General features: G+C 33.9%; 1 long non-coding RNA gene across 14 annotated transcripts; it reads left to right on the top strand.

Annotated features, from left to right (window-relative positions):
* Nucleotides 1-153: 153 nt before the first annotated feature.
* Nucleotides 154-19515, top strand: LOC138122712 (uncharacterized). 14 transcript variants are annotated; one of them, XR_011156595.1, is made up of 15 exons: nt 157-307; nt 1397-1482; nt 4827-4890; nt 4988-5310; nt 5364-5559; nt 5643-5827; nt 5879-6026; nt 6997-7044; nt 8167-8217; nt 10026-10067; nt 10158-10354; nt 11396-11453; nt 13026-16271; nt 19004-19070; nt 19409-19515. It is a non-coding gene; the product is annotated as an uncharacterized lncRNA (long non-coding RNA). The 14 variants fall into 14 exon arrangements; XR_011156602.1 differs by having other exon boundaries at nt 19412-19515; XR_011156600.1 differs by lacking the exons at nt 19004-19070; nt 19409-19515 and adding exons at nt 17747-17847; nt 17899-18900.
* The last annotated feature ends 944 nt before the right edge of the window (nt 19516-20459 follow it).

A 20459-nucleotide genomic window follows, 5' to 3' on the forward strand; every position in this document is an offset into this window, starting at 1 on the left:
AATGAAAATATTTGTCTAATGTTTTTGGGTCGCCCAGTATCTAACGCAGCGAACAAATTTCGCCATTCTGCGCTGGTTCACGAGATAATGGAGGACCTCTATTTTAGTACCCAATGATGATTGAAAAAATTGGGCGTCCGCATATATAAAGTTGGGAAATTAAAATTTCTGGCAGTATTGTCAATGTACGTCATAATTCTCAAACTAAACTCTAAAATAAGCTTTACGTTAATAACCTCATTTTTTACTCTTGTCGTGTTTTTGTCTTTTTAACATTTAAAAATTGTGATTTGTGGCATAATAACGGGTAAGCAACATACAACGTGTCTCAGAAATAAATACATTAATTTTAACTGGTAATAGAACTCGTTAACAGCAACAATATATTTTTTTCCTAAACCTTATAGTTATCCAATTAAAATTATTGAAAGATTTGGCACAAATTTCGTTACCTGCCTATGGGGATTACTTGCTACGCCGTTGCCGATAAGCAAAGAACAAAAAACAAATGCAAGAAAACTTTCACTTGTTTCTTACGAACTTAAGTACAGGGTAATTCAAGTTTTACCGCCCGCACGATTAACCCTATTAAAACTTAAGGGTTACATTCCCTTCATGTAAGGCTTCAAACGTGTGAAATCAATTTTCGGTAATTGTTCACTTTAACTACTTCTGGAATTTTCGCGTTTTTTATGGCTAGACGGCCTCAGGACGTCCTCCTACATAGTTTCCCACCAGTCAAACCTTGTGCAAATGAAAATTTTCCTTACCCTTTAGTTATTGTACTAACACTTGGCGCGACCTTGACGCGACCTTGAAACACAACAAGAGAGAAAAAAGGCATTTGCACAAGGTTTGAATGGTGGGACACGATCTAGGACGCCCTGCGGCTGTGTAGCCAGAAAAAACGCGAAAATTCCAGAAGTTGTTAAAGTGAACAATTACCCAATTTTCCTGTATCACTTCACTCAGAACCATAAAATTTAAAAAAAATTGATTGTGACCAAAATAGTAGTTTATTTGACGAGTTTGTGTGTAAATTGGGCCTTTTTTTGGCACTCGTGGGCCTTTAAAACGCTAAACGAGCGTTTCACAAAATGTTAGAAAACATGACTTGTATCCTTTCTGCAATCAGCGATTCAATTACACTCAGGGTCAGTTTATAGAAAGAGAATTAAGTATTTAATTCGACTTAAATTTTAATGCGCGGTTAACCCATGAATCCGAAACTTCGATTGGTTCAATCTGATTGTGTTTAGTTAATTTCGCATTTGATTACGATTAAAATTTCGCTTCTGTAAATTGCAATTAACTGAAAATTCAAAAAATGACTGCGACTGACACAGAAAACTTTAATTTTTGAATGTTAGTAATGACAGTAAAACGTGGTTTACAGAGATTTTGTGGAAGTGACAGAAAAATACTGCCCGAAATTTTAATTCCGCAACTGTAAATGTGAGGAAAATGTCGAACAACTTGCAGGTAAGTAGAGAAAATATACAGGGTGTTTTCGAAGTTGAGGCGTTCCTTTAACAGGAGGTACTATACATTATTCTTAAGAATTTTAGCCTAAATCTTAGTAAAATGCTTGTATTAACGGAGATAATTGATCGAATATTTTTTTTGTTTTCTAAAATTTTGAGTCCGGTCCTGTTTGTTTCTCCGCTACTAGATTAATAACTGACGTGGCCCAGGATGGTGTCTTTCCGGAAATCGCTTTGCGTACTCTCTGGACTCCACAGCTGTATTCTGGATAACATTGCTCATACTTACATTAGCAACATATGTTTGAGCTCATTATTTTCGTAATGATAAGCCATTTCGACTAAGTATTGGGTGATTCAAAATGATTGTGGCCAAGTATGGCAACTATCTGTGCAACTATGTATGGAAATTTATGTGGCAACTGTGTGGATGAGGCAGAGTTGTCATTTGTATGACATTTCATAAGCGTGCATTTGATTTTTTTGATATCATTACACATTGATTTGACAGTTTTCAAAATTGCGCGACTATGAACTGTCAAAAAAACATCAACTCTACCCTACCTACACAGTTGCCAGATGAATTTTCGTACATAGTTGCCATACTTGGCCACAATCATTTTGAATCACCCAATAGATGACAACTCTGACAGTATTTTTGATTAACGTCCATGCTCATTTGATTTTTTTTTTGTCAATTCTAATTTCTAACAAATCAGCGCAAATTTGAGCAGGACCGGTTTCAAAAATTTCAAAAAAAAAACTTATTGTCTCTTCATTGCCGTACACATTTTACTAAGGTAATTTTGGCTAAAACTCATTAGAACAATGCATACTATCACATGTTAAAAGGAACGCCTCAACTTCGAAAACACCCTGTATAAAATATAGAGGAAGTTTTAAAAAACGAACCACTTTCGAAAAAAAGAGAGAAAAACCACGTGTTACTTAACCAAAAAATGTTTAATGCATCTAAAGTCAGTCAAATCATTAAAACACAATATAAAAGAACTACAAATAAAAAAAAAATACGAATTTTAAACTTCTATGATTTAGTATCGTGCGATCAACAATTATTTAGATCAAACAAGGCTTTGAGATTGTCGACGTAAAGTCTCTTCAAAAAGCAAAAAACCACCACCTGTTGCTTTAGGTTGGTAAAATTTAAAAAACTCTAGGTAGATATTTTTCCATACTATGTTTGTACCTACAGGGTGATTCTGAAATAAGTTAAAAAAAAAATGTGGAGTATCCTTGACATAAAATAATTGTGCGTAAATGACTTTTGGAGGTGAAATCAAAATGAAGGAAATTCCCTATATTCTTGTATTTTCAACGCCGATGAATAGGGAAAATTCGTCTGAATTTGTTCACTTCATTAGCATCCATTGTTACATCAACTTCACAATAAAGTCGTAGGTGCAAGCACACTACTTTGTAAATGTTTCTATGGAAATGATCGAGAGGAGTAAAGTTACATTTGTGACTGACGGGTACCTTTGATTATTATTGTTGCTAAACTACTAAGATAATCAGGTACATAATCACCTTTAACTCAGCAACGTACTAGCAATTTTGATCAAATTTTCAATCATTAGTATCTCGAAAACGAAAAAACTTTCATAAGAAACATTTTTTGTCTATGACTTCTTCTCATCATCACCAATTACCGTTTTTGTTTTCCAAACTTATTTCAGAATCACCCTGTATAAATTATGACATTTATTTGATTCAAAATAAAATTCAATTGCTTTGAATTTCGTTCATATTGTCTTATTAGCAGCACGTTTCATTTATTTATTGATTCTTATTATTTTTTACTTAAACATGCCCAGAAAAAAAGACACTTAATAAACATTTAACCTCAAAATTACAAGTCTCACCAAATTTTACACTAGACCGCGTTGCCGATAGTATTTATCCAGGAAAATGTGTCGTTGGTGGTTTTTTGATTTTTGAATCGACTTTATATCCACAGATGCTCTAGAATGCATGGAAGTATTTTTGGTTGCACACAGCATGTGTCAGGTAAACCAGATCAGTCGTATAAAACAGAAACTATAGTATATTACACTATAAGTGATGAAAGTGCCTGATTTTTCAACGAGCAATACATGATATACTCTCGAGCGCCAGCGAGTGAGGATAGTATTGCGAGTTGAAAAATTGCACTTTGATCACGAATTGTGTATACTATTTTTTCCAACATCGCTTATGAAAATGTGTCTCAATTTTAAATTTCTTTATAATTATTTTAGTACCCTATTTTTTGAATTTTCCGCATCTGGAGTTTCAATTAATGCAAATAACAGTGTTTTAAATTTTTATATTAATAAGTAGGTAGTAGATTGTTAATTTAGTAGATTTACAATGTACCACATTAACAATCTACTACCTACTAATAATATATTGTAAATATTATTATTAGTAGGTAGTAGATTGTTAATGTAGTAGATTGTTAAATAAATTTTCTTCACCAGTGAGTTTACTTTCTCCATTTTCCTCACTAAATTGAGTGATAAAAGTATCATTTTCATAATCGATGTTGGAAAAAAGATTAATTTGAACATTTTTTGTGATAAATTTAATGTATAGTACCCTCTCATTGTATGTATAGTCTTTGCCAAAACCAAATAACCACCAACAAACACTGCATTCTATCCATAAAATCAACCGGCAACGTTGTGTACCTACTCAGATTTGATTGGTCTAGCATTCTAGTAGTATCAAAATTGCCATTCAACTTAATTCAACAGGTGGTGGTTATTTGGGTTTGGCACGCCCTATAGGTATGTTTTTTTAGTGTGATTCTGTGAAATATGATGCGTTCAAATGAAAACCTGAGTCGAGTGGGCGTTGGAAAAAGTAAACCATTTGGAACAGTGCCAAGTTGATATTTCATGTTTAATTGGCACATTATTGAACATGTTTGTTTTCAGCTAAGGGTGCCCTTAGATATTTGTTTCGAAAATAGGAATCGTTAGTTATTCTATTTTTAACGTAAAACAAGCAAAAAAAGAAAAAAACATGATTATTTGTTTACAAACTTTAGGCCAGCTGTCAACATGCTCTAATTGCAACTTGACATTTTAAAAAGGCAAAACAATTGACAGTTTCCAATGCCTTCCCAGCCCAATTTCATAACACCTCATACTAAGATCGAGTGTTTTTTTTTAATTTCGCCTCAAAATTGGCGTTGAAGAGTCGATTGTGAACACACCACTCGTGTAAAAACGTAAAATTTAAACAGCTGATCCGTTATCCGTAATCCGTAGTGCGTTCACAATCGACTCTTCAACGCCAACTTTGAGGTGTAATTTTTTTCTCTTAAATTCTATTAAGGTATTTTATTTCATCGTGTCGACCGCCGTCTTATTATTCTTATTAACTGGCGCAGAAGAAAATGGTAAGAAAGAAGTACATTTCAATCATATTCCCCCGATTTTTTAAATAATTCATGCTTTAAAACTAACCGAATATTGGATGAACTGTTTACTTTTTAGAAGTTCTATCGTTGAATATTGAGAATTGGGACCTAACAAGTTTTTTTGAGTATGGAACTTCACCATTAACAAAGGCCGTGAAGAATATTTTAAATTTGAAGATGTCGTTCACTTTTATTCCACACTACATTGTCGTAAAGCCAGATTTGGCTAAAGAAGGAAGTGTCTACATAATGGTGGAGAACACAACTGACGCCGTTTTTTACTTTTTTCCTTCAAGATACCCCAGTAGTCCACATTATAAAATGGTTCCCACAGAGTTACAAATACAAGGGTGTGAAAACCATAATATATGTGAAGAATTAATGGAATGCGAAAGAGCGGTAACTATAACATGTTGGGGAAATCATTCAAGTTCTTATAATTGTGATTTTAGGTTGTTGACATATCTGATACAAACCTGGATGAAAATGTAATATTCATTTCTTGGAAAAAATTCGAAACGGAAACTTTAGTTATTTTGATGCAATACAAAAACAAATTTGTCAAGTGTCGTTATCATAAACCACATTTCCAAATTCAAAAACTGGTTATGTACGGTTCTCAAGTGCAGTCATTTGGAATTATCGATGGTAAGTTATGTTGGTATTGAATTTTTTTTTTCTTCTCTCCTTTATGCAGTCTTTATGTAACATTTCTTATATTGGTTATTCAGAATTTTTCAGATCAACCACACAAGAGAATAATCATATAAAACTTAATAGGAGTTTCAATTTACAAGTAAATCAAAGTGTTTCTCTGCGTATTTTTCAGTGTCTATATTGTAATACAAGTATAACGTTGACGTGCGACTCTTTGCAAAAGATGGTTAACGTATCGAGCTCACACGGATCTAAATTGGTTAGTGTGTACATTTGTCCATCATTAAAATTTAATAATCAATTTTAAAAGATTTTCAGTGACAGTCATTTAGTTAACGGATGGAAAGAAAGTTCACTGTCGAACTGTGGTACGCAAGTGCTTCGTAACTGTAATTTGACAATTCAGACATTGCTTCACTCAGCCAATCAAGTGAATCAGTTTTGGATTATTGCTCAAGGTAAGTTTTACAAATTCTACATGTACTTATTTCCTTTGTGTAAGTGTCCAGTCTGAAATACATAGTTATTTTTGTATTAAGGGCGCAAAATGACAATGAGTTTTTGGCCGAGACCGTCAGGTCGAGACTTCAAACTCATTCGAATGCGCCAACAAAACAATCATCTTATTTTTTATTATACATGAATCATAATCCCTGTTTTTGACACTAAAATGCATGCGAAAAAGGGCCTTTTTTGTTCGACACTGTCAGAATTTGAGAATTTTCTCCTGTGTGAACGGATTTTGATAAATGTCACAACTTGTCAAAACGAAACGTCAAGCTAATTTTAAAGATTTTAAGCGATTTGGAGCTTTTAAGTGGCTCGTCGAACAAAAAAACATTGTATTCAACTCGTTCGTGTGTAAATTGGGCCTTTTTTGGCACTCGTGGGCCTTTAAAACGCTCGTTTTACTCGCGTTGTAAAATTGCCCATTCGTGCCAAAAAAGGCCCAATTTACGCACGAAGTCATTAAATAAACTACCGGGTGATTTTAAATGATTGTGACTTTTTTTCTTAAGTTGGGAACATTTTTCATAAATTATTTTGGCAAACTTGATACCTTAATCAACACATTGGCGTAAGTACGTCATTTTGACATTTTATGTATTAATAAATTGTGGCAAATAGGCGAGGACGCCTATGTTTATGTCAGCTATCACATTAAAAAGCAGAATAACCAACAACAATATCACCAACCTATGAAAAAAAGTCACAATCATTTAAAATCACCCGGTACTGTTTTTACGGTTTTTACGATGAAAAAAAAAATTACAACATCCAATGAAACTTTTTCACAACTATTTTTGATCTATCAAAAAATGACATACTTTGCGACTTGATAACGATGCATAAATTTCGCGTTTTTCTTGACGGTTGTAGAAAAATGTAATAATTTTTCAAAGTTTAACTAACTACTTTTTATTTCAGGCTCTCTAACACTGTATTTAAAAAATGATAGTAACAAAATTGATGAAGGTATTTATTTAAATTAAGTATTTATTATTATAAAAAAAAATTGTTTCACTTAAGCCATATACTATAGTAATAAAATCGCGTGATTTTCGTATGTTTGCTGAACCATTCAGTGCTAATGTCGTGCAGTTAATATCAAGTGAGAAGCGATGAAGAAAAAGTTTCACAATTAATTAAAAAATGACGATTTTAAGGTCATTGCAGATAAGACAAAATAAGATGCGGAACCTGGTCGGCGAGTAATCACCCAAGGACTACTTGGTACACAGGTGATTGCCATATTGCTTAAGTGAACGAAGTGCAAATGTTTAATGTTTCCTTTTTCGTATAAGAGTATAAGTGAGTTTTTTTGTGCTAAGCCCAGAGATTGAAGACCGAGACGAAGTCGAGGTCGACACCGGCCGAAGCACAAAAAGACCTACAACTCTGAATGATGTATGTATAGGGTGATTCAAGTTTTATCGCCCGAGCGAAAACACACTTCTAATCGATTTAAAATTGTCAAAAAATTTAGCAATGATTGTGTGATGCTGTAGAACATTCTCTAAAAATTTCAAATTTTTTAATGAAATGAGTAAATATTTCGTTTTAATTCAATAACCACTACATTAATTTACATAATTTTTCACACAGAGTCCTTTCAAACATTTGGGAAAAATTTGATGTCATTTAAATCATGAAAACATCACATTTGAAATAAATGAAATTCGATATTAAAGTGCAAAATTTAGTTATGATTTATTATTAAATTGGGCGGTCACTTCAACAATAGAGGTTGACATCAGGTTACTTTTGGTACTAATCCTTTTCTTTTGATGCGAATTTCATAAATGTGTTCTTTGAATTAATTGTGAATTATGAGCGTGCACATTTTTTTTTTTTGGTCAAAATCAATTTTTTTTTTATTTTATGGCTCTGAATGATGTGATACGGGAAAATTGATTGCACACGTTTGAAGCCTTACATGAAGAGAATGTAACCCTAAAGTTTCGTAATTTTTACTAATTTTTTAATAGGGTTAATCGTGCGGCCGGTAAAACTTGAATCACCCTGTACATATACATACTACTTTATTTTCAAACGGATCACAAAAAAAATCGGGCATAAACTAAATTAATGTTTTAGGTGAGGAATCAACCTGTTTAAAACTTTTGGACCAAGACACAACCGTTGTAGGTAATTCTCCTAGTTTAGCTTCCTTCCGCTAAAATTTTAATGTCCAGAAAATACACAACAATTTAAAAATTCTAGAATACACTAAAAATGTCTGTTCTCACTGGGAATGCTTTCGCATGTGTGGAAATGTGGTGTAAAGTGTAGTAGACTCGTAGCAATGAAATATTGTACATACAGGGTATCCCAAAAATGGCGTACTAACGGTGCACTACGGTGTAGAAGAGATTACCGTAAACGCCAGAAAAATGTTAAAAACATTCTATTGGACTTATTTTCTGATTTGGCGGTCTTTGAAAGTGGCACTTAACAGGTTAATTATTTCGAAATAAATGTATTAAACTGTCATGGCAGCTACCTCTCATCGTACATATTATCACAAAGTACAAGATCACTCACTACCAATATCTAATCTTGCATAATAGAGAATTTAAAAGCTTTGGAAATCCAAAAAATTATTTTAAAACCACTACGGTAACATATGAAGGTAATGATGTACGAATATATCTTTGTTTACATTGTATTACCGTTAATAATAATAATTTTTTCCATATTTTTTTCATGTACATTTAAACATCCTCAATAAGGTAGTAAGTAATTTGTACGCAATTTTTGGGACACCTGTATACAGGGTGGTTTACGAGGAATAATGAGCCCGATGGAATAGAAAATGCAACCCGCAATTCATCAGGAGAAAAACCCGGACATTTACCGCTTCGATGTCCGGCTTTTTGTTGCAATGTATTGTGGGTTGCATTTTCTATTCCGTCGGGCTCATTATTCCTCGTAAATCACCCAGTATGTACAATCGCGGCCATCCAAAAGTGAACGACAACTTGCGAAAATTTCCGTATTTTTCATTAGATTAAATCAGGCTGTATTCATTGGCGTTCGTGCAGCAGACATTACTATTTTAATAATAAAAAGTTGTAATAAATAATGTTTAATAAAAATGAGGCTGAGATATAATTAATACATTATTAAAATGAAAGGAAACTTTAGTAAAGAAACCTTTCCAACACCTATTCGTATTGGCCTCTCAAGCCTGTTTTCTTGCCAACAACTCTTTATATTGAAGATGCAAGTCTTACTACAATGTAATTCTCTCGCCACAGCAGCCAACGACCAATTTTCTTCTAGGTTTTCAATAGCCCTAGCTGTCTGAATCGGAGTAAGATGTAGCATTTAAAAAAAAATGTTTCAATAATTTTTTTAACGCTAGTGTCAAACTTTGACATTTTAGGACGCCTATGATTTAAAGTAAAAATGAAACTATAAATAAACGTTCACTTTTGGATGGCCGCGATAGTATATTGAAAAATTCTACAGTCTGTAAAATATTTTTGTCCTACTATGTTCTAGAAAGTTTCGTTTACGGTCCTAGCAACACACTTGTATCTTGCGTGTGGTTGCAGCCACGTAAGTACAATACTTACGTGACTAGAAGATTGTTTACGGGACGAGGGGGATTTATTTTATTTTGTGACAATTTTGAATCAAGTACCCAAATCATCAAATGGAAAACAGCAACACATTTTATAATAGTTTAATTAATCAAATTAAAAACATAAAAAAAATAATATACAGTATGTCCCCGGATTGAGTTTACAAGAGGAAAAAGAAATTTATTTTTGATTTTACGTAAAAACTTCAGAGGAATAACATTTTTTACTTCATCTTTTAATCATCATTTAATTATCTTCTCGAGCGTGACTAACGTCTCGACGCTAAAAAATGCCCTCGAAGATAAAATACAATTTCATTGTCTTGTAATAATAAATAACTATTAAAACACTTACCTACTGTTTTAGATTTTGAGCAGACGACAACTCCAATAACGACAAGTACATCAGGTAATGTACTGACGATAATTAATCACATGTTGATCCCTCTCTAACTGTTTTTAATACTGTAAATGATCTAATCTTATATTTGTTTTACAGGTACTAAATTCGAATTTAACGCAAATAATACACAATGCAATCAAACATTAGCGAATTATCTCATCAAATACCTCAGAAACTGTTTACATACAGATGACATATTGTCACGAATGGAATTTTGGTTAATAGCAATATTCAGTTTAATATTTGGAACTTTCGTAATCTGTGCAATTAATTTCTACAGACAATGGAAATTTGTAAGTTATTCGTATTTGTTACAAAACTTGCTTTTGTTACTGTTAAGTTACTTTAAAATCAGTAGTTTTCAGTTATTATTATAGTCCATTTTTTAATTATAGTCCGATGTATCAATTAAAAAGCAGAGCAACTGTCATATTGCTATCTCTTTTCAACATAATGTAAACAAACTATTGAATTCTTGTACGTATTGTATTAAGCGTGTCCCACTATGCATCTCGCTTTAGCATGTGCGATTAGAGCAAGACGCGAATTGTACGTTTATTCCACTAGCGACGTCAAATTTTTAGGTTACGTTTTAACCACGTTATTTGTGATAATTTTGTTTAATTTTGCTTGAAATGTCCTCCGTCTTTTGCCAACGAAAAGCATGTGGACAGATCCTTTTACCGAATTTGTAAATTGCAAAAATTATATTGGAATTGCGCGGAAACTTGCAAGACTGGAAGTTAACAGGTAAGGGGGTGAACTAATTCCTAGAGAGTTGTTTTGTGTTCATGGCGTTGCCGAAACAAAATCTAGGAAGAAAGAAAGACAGTCTAAACGTGGTTGTTTAGTGTTGTTTTCAACAATTTTTAATATATCTGACCTATTAGTTGATCAAAAGCGTTCTGAAGGGAGCGGTTTTTTGAAAAATAAAATTAAAACGGAGGAATGAATTTGCAGAAACACCAAGAAAGCACGAAAGAACACAATATCTGTCTCATGTTGCCTAAATAAATTTTCAAATATTGGTAGAACCATGCACTGCTGTCAAATGTCGAAAGCAGACGCAGGTCATGTCGACTTCTTGATTCGGACTAAGCTCATCGGACTATAATAAAAAAATGGACTATATTTCAAAATAAATTTATTTCGTCAGTTTCTTTTCTTTTTAAATTTCTACATATTTGGCATTTTACAAAGTTAGAGTCTATTTTTATTATTTGTTTATCTATAATATTTCAATTAAATTTTACGTACTTTTTAATGTACACGTTTTCTCGCTACATTTATTGCTATTAGTGCTATTACATATATAAATATGAACATTCTTGTAGGACAACAAATCGAATAGACTGGAACAAGCGATAATGAAATATAAAGTCTTGCGAGCCGGTAGGTAGCCCAGTCAGATTTTTTTTAATGGAAGTTACCATTTCCATAATCCCAACACATCCTCCACGAGCAACATCTTTTGTATTAAATGAGTAACATTTAAACTTGAATAATGTACAGGGTTATTCTAAATGATTGTACTTAGTCGAAGTAGGCGTGAAAACTGAATGTATTTATGGTTGCCGTTCCACATAAAAAAAACATCAAAATGATGTGAATAAGTGAGTACCTACACACCCTTCACACACGGGAGTTAAATTGGGTGCAAAACAACTCAATATTTCTGGATTCAATCGTTAATTTAACAAAAAATAAATAAAAATCTCATCACAGCACTTTTCACCTAAAAAATAACAGTGATAGCGACACAACTTAGTTCACATGAAAGCGGCAAAAATGTAATAACATGGGCATGGGCTACTTCGACTACAATCACTTAAAGTTGACTCAAGTTGCAAAAAACCATTTTGCATTTGCAACAGCACTTTTATGGCATTAGTCATTTGAAATTACTTTTCTTCCAATTTTACAAACGGAAGTTGTTTTTTTTTAGTTGGTATGCTTTGATATTTCCTTCAAACACATTACCTCACACTGAAAACCATTTTAATCATACATCGTATTAACTTTTTGCAAAACAAGCATATCTAATAACAAATGAAAATTTATATTAATAACATAATAAGGCAGAATATAGCCTAAGGGAGTCCGTTTCGGCTCAGGGACGCGAGGGTCGCGGGTTCAATTCCGACCCAGGGCGAAATTAAAAAAAAAGGCTATATTCTATCTCGTGATTCGGAAGTCACGTTAAGCCATTGGTCCCTGTCTATTGAGTTGGTCATCATGCCCCTCATAGATTTGTAAACCAGTCCTAGACTGTGTAACAAATTTTACCACATTACATTTATAAACCAGAAAGTTGTTTAGAAAATGACAATTACAAATTATATTTTGATCGGACAGTTTTAACTGACATTCACATTCAGCATAACAGACCAGACATTATTATTTTAAATAAACAACAAAAGCAAGCATATCTTTTAGATATAGCTGTTCCAAATTCACACAATATAACACAGACATATAATACAAAAATTAATAAATATTTAGAACTCTCCGTTGCTATGAGAAATCTTTAGTGTTTAGAAAAAATTTCGATTTTACCATTTATAATTTCAGCAACAGGAATAGTACCCCAATCTCTTTTTAAAAATTTAAAAATTTTGGACTTAGAGAACACATTGGTGGTTGAAATTCAAAAAGGTATATTATTATACTCATGTCACATCGTGAGGAAATTCCTTAACATTGACACAGAACATAAAACACAAAAAAGTCAAAATGCGGAGGCGAGACGCCGGTAATTATGTTGATAAGCACTGCACTATTACTTGATAGTATTATCCGTAATAGTGTATGTACTCCGGCAAAATTGCCGTGCCGCCGGGTGGAGGTGGGATAGTGTACATAATTACATAACATTTTTGGTTTATAATACAAAAATTTCCGATAATAACAAATTATTTATTTGAATATGTGCATCCCCTATTTTAAAACATGTTGCTATTCTAGCCGAAGAAAAAGAGGAAGGAGAACATTTCCTTGAAAACTTGCCATCTGATTCTTGAGTTCGACCACCGGCCGCCACCAAAGAGATTAAAGGATCCCACAAACCAACGCGGTGGCGGCTGCGGTGGCGGTAGCGGCCGCGGTGGCGATCAGATGTTACAATACACTTGTAGTGTTCCTGTTCAGACAGGAGCGATCTGGCGATAACTTCAGCGGTAATTTGCAGCGTTCACAATCGCGGTGGCGTTCAAACGCGTCCTGTTACATTTGACCGCTGCACGCGCTGATTGTTTTCGTGATTATTGCACAAAAATGTCGATCACAACCGAAAAACTTATTGAAAATGTAAAAAATTATAAAATTCTATATGATCTTTCTCATCCAGAATATAAAAATAATCGAAGAAAAAATAAAACGTGGGATGAAATAGGAGCCCTGTTAAACACTGACGGTGAGTACCTATTCATTACTAATAAAATGTACAATAGGTATTTTATATTTATTTTTGGAGATGCAAGTAATTATCTACAATTCAATGCGAAGTGTTAACACGAATTAGCAATTATTATTGTCTATTGAAGTAATTAGTAAATCTTTCGCGAACTTCAAAAGCGAAATTCGTTGCTCTTCGTCCATCAATTGGTAAGGGAGCAAAACCGTCCACTATTGGTTCATACGGGTCTAACAAGTGAAGAAAATGCTGATCAGATTTTTTGACTCGTAAATAGTTGTGTAGAACACATGCTGCATTTACAATCTGTTTTGTAGTCTCCACCTTAACTTCAATAGGCCTAAAAAATACTCTCCATTTCTGAGTTAAAATTCCAAAAGCATTTTCCACTACACGTCTAGCACGACATAATCCCTTGTTGAAGTTCTCCTTTCTGTTGTCATGTCGTACTTGTCTATATGGATATGGACGCATCAAATATAGAGATAGTGTAAAGGCTTCGTCACCGACAAGTACACAAGGGGTAGCTTCATTCTGCCCTGCTAGTGGTCGACTTGGTGGAAGATCAAATGTGCCACTAGCAAACCTTTGCCCCATTTTTGACACCTCGAAAATTCCTCCATCACTATTTTTACCATACGCACCGACATCGATACAACTGAATTTATAATCTGGGTCCACAATAGCGAGTAAAACGATAGAAAATTTATGTAAGTAGCAAAAATGATTTGAGCCAGTTTTGTTAGGGCATTTTATGGTTACATGTTTGCCATCAATGCTTCCGATACAGTTTGGAAAGTGCCACTTTTCTTGAAATCCAGATATTGCTTTCTCCCATATTTCTGCAGTAGGTTGAGGGTTGAGGCATGTATGTAGGTTGAAGCCTTTGCCAGATTACATCACATACTTCGGCAACAATGCTACTTACTGTGGAAAAACCCATGCGAAAACTATGACCGATAGTGCTAAAAGAATCCCCTGTGGCCAGAAACCTGAAAAACAAAAACATACGTATAGGTACTAATTTAAATTGAAGATCATTCCCTTGAATTAGGTATTAGTAGTTCATTAATTTCTCCATTAGCAGAAACACAGAAATAAAACACACCGGTCGACTTAATAAAACATTTCTGGGTCCCTACCCTATTGGATACATTAATCAACTAGGTACTTATAGGTACTAATTTATTTTCAGGTGATACTTTGAAGAAAAAATGGAAAAATTTGCGCCAAACACTTACGATCAGAAGTTGTTACTCACACTGGTCAAGAACGAAAAATCCTCGATCGCTACAAAACATGGCCGTGGGCGAAGCAAATGGAAATATTTAAGCCTTTTTTGCAATTTGCTAGTACAAATACTAATGTAGCTAACGCACCAGGTGGATATGAGACAATCCCGTTGCAAAGTGAGGGAGAAGAAGTTCTACGATCTGACAATGCAGGCGCCGATACAGTTTCCCAAAACGAAGACGACCTTTTTCATGGGGGACCACTATCGCCAAACGCTTCCATAATAACTAATGCTCCAGTAACTAGCACACAAACTGTAGTCACTCAAACAACTAACACATCAGACACTGCTAGAACAAAAACTCCAGTCACTCCTAGAACCAACACTTCTCAAAGAAACAGTACTACTCGAAAGAGGCGATTGGAGGAGCAAACCCAGACGCCAACCTCAATTGATAAAGTTATAGCATATTTCGACAAAAAACCTTGCAACAATACACAAGCGGCGTATGATGACGTAGATCTAATATTTTTAAGTTACGCAAAAACTTTGAAAAAATTTTCGCCAAGACGTCAAACTATGACAAAGTTTAAAATAGCCCAATTGCTCATGGAAGAAGAACTAAATCAACAAGCGGAAGACGGATACACCACCACTACAGTCAGTGTACGGTCTACGGAGACATCTGCTATGACTATAAACTCTCCTGTCTCAGAATCAGATTATACTCAAATGACATACTCGTCCAGCGACACCAATGATCATACTACTCAAGGTGTGGCTACTAGTGCCTCCTTCTACGAGGGATTTTCAGAGTCTCTTCATTATTAATCCAATTAATGTATTGTTTAACCCGACTAATTAATAAATAAGTTGCATTAATCTAAGAATATATTACGACTACAAAATGATTTTCTACCTTAGTGTGACTGTCAGACGTTCCACTGGTTCGATGGGTTCCCGATAATTAGTGCACTGCTTTTGTATATCATCTTTGATAAGATTTAAAAGTTCATCAAAACATTCGAAGTTCATTCGAAAATATAAGAAAAATCTTTCCTCATCATTTCGAAGGAGTGGGTATAATGTGTGAAATTCACCTTCCTTCCGGCGGACCATATTAATTTCATGCACCCATTTCCTTGTTTTCCTGAATTTAATTAAAACAACAAAATAATTACATCGTACAATACTTTTGCTTCGGTACTTACCTTATATTTTCGGCGTCTTCTAAGAGTACAGTCAAAACTAGAAACTCTTCAGATTCACATTCACAGGAAGCCATATTGATATCAACACTAAAAAAAAAACAAATGCGACTGCGATCCAGCGAACAAATCGCTTTGGTTTGAATGCTACTGATCGCGATCGCAATCGCCACCGCGGCCGCTACCGCCACCGCAGCCGCCACCGCGTTGGTTTGTGGGATCCTTAAAATCTTCCAGGGGAATTTTAATCCCGGGGGGGTCGGGTGGTTAACCGTCGACCGACGAAATGCCGGTCGACGATTGACAAGGAATCAAGGATGGTCCCCGAATGTGATTCTGATCAACAGCATATGCAGGTATTGTATCATCCATTTTCTAGATTTTCACCTTCTACACGTGTATACGCCATAAAGGTCTAATTTTATTAGGAGTAATATTGGATAAAATAATTCACTGTCACACCGATTTTTTTTTCGTGTCAATAAACCCATGGCAACAAAAAATCACACTCAGCGACTCGACAATCATTTGTGATTAGTGACACAAGCTTCGGACTTCATTTTAAAAAAATACACTCAAATTGAAGAGGTTTATTAGTGTAAAATTGAATAAATAGTTGTATTATACTCGCGGGCTAAATGAATGTTTAACTTGCGATGTTAACGCGCTTGCGGCTTCGCCGCTCGCGCTGTTAAACGCATTGCTCGATAAACATTCATTTAACCCGCTTGTATAATAATAGTTATTTAAGATATAAGTGTAAAAAGTTATCCTTTATTGCACGAACGGGTTTAAAATACGACCGAGGTACGAGGGAGTATTTTAAAAGATGTGAGTGCAACAAAGGAACTTTTTACACGTATGTCTTACAACATTTTATCTATGATCGTGAGATCATCACACCGGTTTCAACATAAATTTGTATAAAATAATTCATTGGTTCAATATTTCAAGATTAACCAAAGTCGTTTGAGAACCACGTCGTTTAGCAACCTAAACAATGTTTCCAACAAATTCGATTGTTGTATTCTTGACAGTTCTGTGCCATAAAAGCGAAAAATCGTGCTCTAAAACTTTTAGAGAACGATTCCGTCAGTTTCTCTAAACGTCAACTTTGACAACGATTTTTAGTGCAAAAAGTGCCTACTTTTTACGCGATCGTAGATAAATAACTATAATTGCCTGTTCCCAGGTAATCTAAAATAGTATATTATGTTATTTGAAGCAAAAATGAAGTTTTATGTGCTGCGGCTGGTAGATTGGCTGCCGAACGCAGTGAGGCAGACAAACCAGCCAAAACTATCAATTTCTAAATAACTTGCCCTCACATATGGCACAAGATGAATTTCTTCGTTTATACATTTTAAGAAATGACTCATCGTTTAATTTTGATACTATGCAGCTGCTTTAATACTGTGAAAATGTAAGTTAGCATGCAATTATAAAATGACCCCCCACTACCTACCTCAATGTTTACATGAATGAAAACACAATGACCCCTTCAGAAAAATAAAGATAATGCTGCATATTTGCATGAATCAAAAACTATGTTTTGCACAGAGCACAAAAATATGAAACTTCCATTACCTTCCTCTGCAATGCACTGACTCAAAAACTATGTTTTGACTAAACTACAAACGCAAATTAAAACTGGCGTTTTGACCGAGACATGACTGATACTGTTGAAGGTCACGCAAAACACATGATTCTGAAATTAGCGTTTTGAAGAGATCACGCAAAACACATTATTCAAAAACGTGATTTTTGAGTGAGCCAGAACCAGCACTACATAACTACTGTTATCGAACTGCTGTATATAAAACTGTAATAGTTTTAGTTTCGATTCATTCTGTAACACACCGCCGAAAAATAAGGAGCTGATTTTGGAGTCTAAAGTTTTAATTCCCTAGTTAGTGGCCACAGCGAGCAGTTGTGTGAATTAGGTACTTCTTCTGCAACAAAAGTCAAAACATTACATTTTAGAACCTGCAATCTGATTCAATCTCATTCAATCTGATTCAATCTGATACATCATGGGTATAGTGAAAAGAAACATAAATATAAGAAAAAGAAGCCGTAAGATATGTGACAAAAATATATAAATTATGGACAGAGTGTAATAGTTATTTGTACAACTATGTAGTTATGAAAGTCATCCTTTTTTTCACAAATTTGCAGATTGATTAACGAGAGCCTAGCCCGAGTTAATCAAGCAAATAAGTGAAAAAAAGAGACTTTCATAACGTGTTATACACACTATTTTTTTGCATATCGATGTAAGTTGAGATATTTGGTCCAAAAGGATTTATGAAAAATTACAACAAAAAATATGTATGGTTTGATAATCATCTCCAAGAAAATGAAATAAAATGATGCAAAAAAGTACTACTTTCATTACGATATGCAAAAAAATATATTTAAATATGTACCAATATTATACGTATAAGTAAACGAGACGTGCTCTCTTATCAACGTATGACTCTAAACTAAAAACTAGATTCCTTTGCACCCTCAACGCGGCGTACTAAAAACAAAACGAGGTAATAAATGCGGGATCAGGCGGGGGTGGCGTATGGGTTCCCACGTTAATTCCCGAAACCATGACGCCAACCGAGAGATTGCGAGACTTTAAATTGTGGGATTGTAACACAATACATACTACAAAATTTACTAAAATACATTAATTAGAGCATAATTTCAGGGCAAAAATGTTACTACTAGGTACTACTTTCTCTGCGTAGAATTTAGTGATTTTTATGTCAACCAATCTCTCGCTGGACAAACTATACTACCGTTTTCTTCTAAATGGTTATTGTACGTTCCGTTTTGATATTCATTACACCATATACACATCGTTACGTCCGTCACGTAATCAATGTGTACCAGATGCGCTTTTAAATAATTAAGTTGTCAGAAATAGAATTCAAGTTTTGCATCATTTGTTCTATTTGTCATTTTACAAAGTTAGAGTGTACTCGTATTTCTAATATATGTTGATCTATTATAATTAATTTTTTTGTGTACTTTTTAATACTCACGTCTTCTTACAACATTAATTGGTATTATATAAATATGAACATTCTTGTAGGACAACAAGAAAAAGAAATTGGATAGACTGGAACAAGCAACAGTTGGATGTAAAGACTTGCAAGTCGGTAGGTAGCTCAGTCAATTTTTTTTTTTTTTTTTTAATTGAAGTTACCATTTTCATAATCTCAACACATCAGAGAGCAACATTTTTTGTATTAAATAAGAAACATTTAAAGTTGAATATTGCAGTGTAGATAAAATTTGCATAATATCGAGGTTTCAAAAAAATTTGTAAACAACCAGACCGTGGTTAATCGTGCATCGTATTGACTTTTTGCAAAACCAAAATATTTTATTAATGACAAATTATTTAATATAAAATGTGTTCAATACGTGCACCCCCTACTTCAAAACATGTTGCTATTCTGCATGCCAGCACATTTGAAATATAACTATTTTTTAGCAGAAGAAAGAGAGGAAGGAGAAAACTTCTTACAAACCTTGCCAACCAGAGGATAGTTCAGCCAGTTTTTCATAATAAAAGTTACTAAATATTTGCATAATCTCAAATTTCCTGACGTTTTTCATTTTTTCCTCTCCTTCTCGTTGATTCCCGTCAGCTTCGTCTTCAAAAAAAGTCTATTTAATAATAATAATAATAGAGTTTATTTCTCACGAAAAAAAAACAAAGATAATATATAACAAAATAAAAAAGTATCCTATTAAATGGTGAGAATTAGGAGGCGGAGTCTAGCTATAGCTATACTCCACTCAACCTCCATAATAAAAAGACAAGGAAAAGCAGACTACATATAGACATAATTATACTTATGTACTAAGATATTTAAAAGACATAATATTAAGGAAGAAAAAGAAAGTGCAAGTTAAATTCAGATAACAATTAAAGGCCACGACATAATGAATAAGAAAATTAAACAGATGAATGTACATTACTGCTTAAGAGTTGATAAATCTACTAAATGGGCCTTATATTTTATCTTGAATTTCTTTTGATGCAGAGATCTCAGATCTCTGGCAACATCGTTGTATAACAATATGGCATTATAGCTAAAAGACCTCTCAAACATGGTTGTCGAATGAATCGGAATTTGTTAAGGCAGATTTGCGTCTGATATTGACATTATGAACTTCAAAACGTCTTATGAAATTGCAATTTAAAACCAATAAGTCGAAAAAGACACACAGTGCTCAAATTTGAACATGAACTTTGAGTGAGTGTTTTTATTTTTATAAAATAAAATATCCTTGGATCTCTACCACGATGCAAGCTACCTATATAAATGCAGCTTTCTCGACCGGCATTAGAGATAGGTAGTGTTGTAATTTGTTTGCATTTCTTTTGTCATAATTAAACATATAAAACACCATTCGCTTATTTGATCTATCAAAATACATTACTGATTAATAGAACAGACAACGGAACGTGCTCATCACATTACGACCAACTTTGTGTAAAGTGGTCTTTCTTGTGAAAATTATTTCTTTAAGCCGAT

This window comes from Tenebrio molitor, chromosome 2 (assembly GCF_963966145.1).
Source record: "Tenebrio molitor chromosome 2, icTenMoli1.1, whole genome shotgun sequence".
Taxonomy (NCBI): Eukaryota; Metazoa; Arthropoda; class Insecta; order Coleoptera; family Tenebrionidae; genus Tenebrio; species Tenebrio molitor.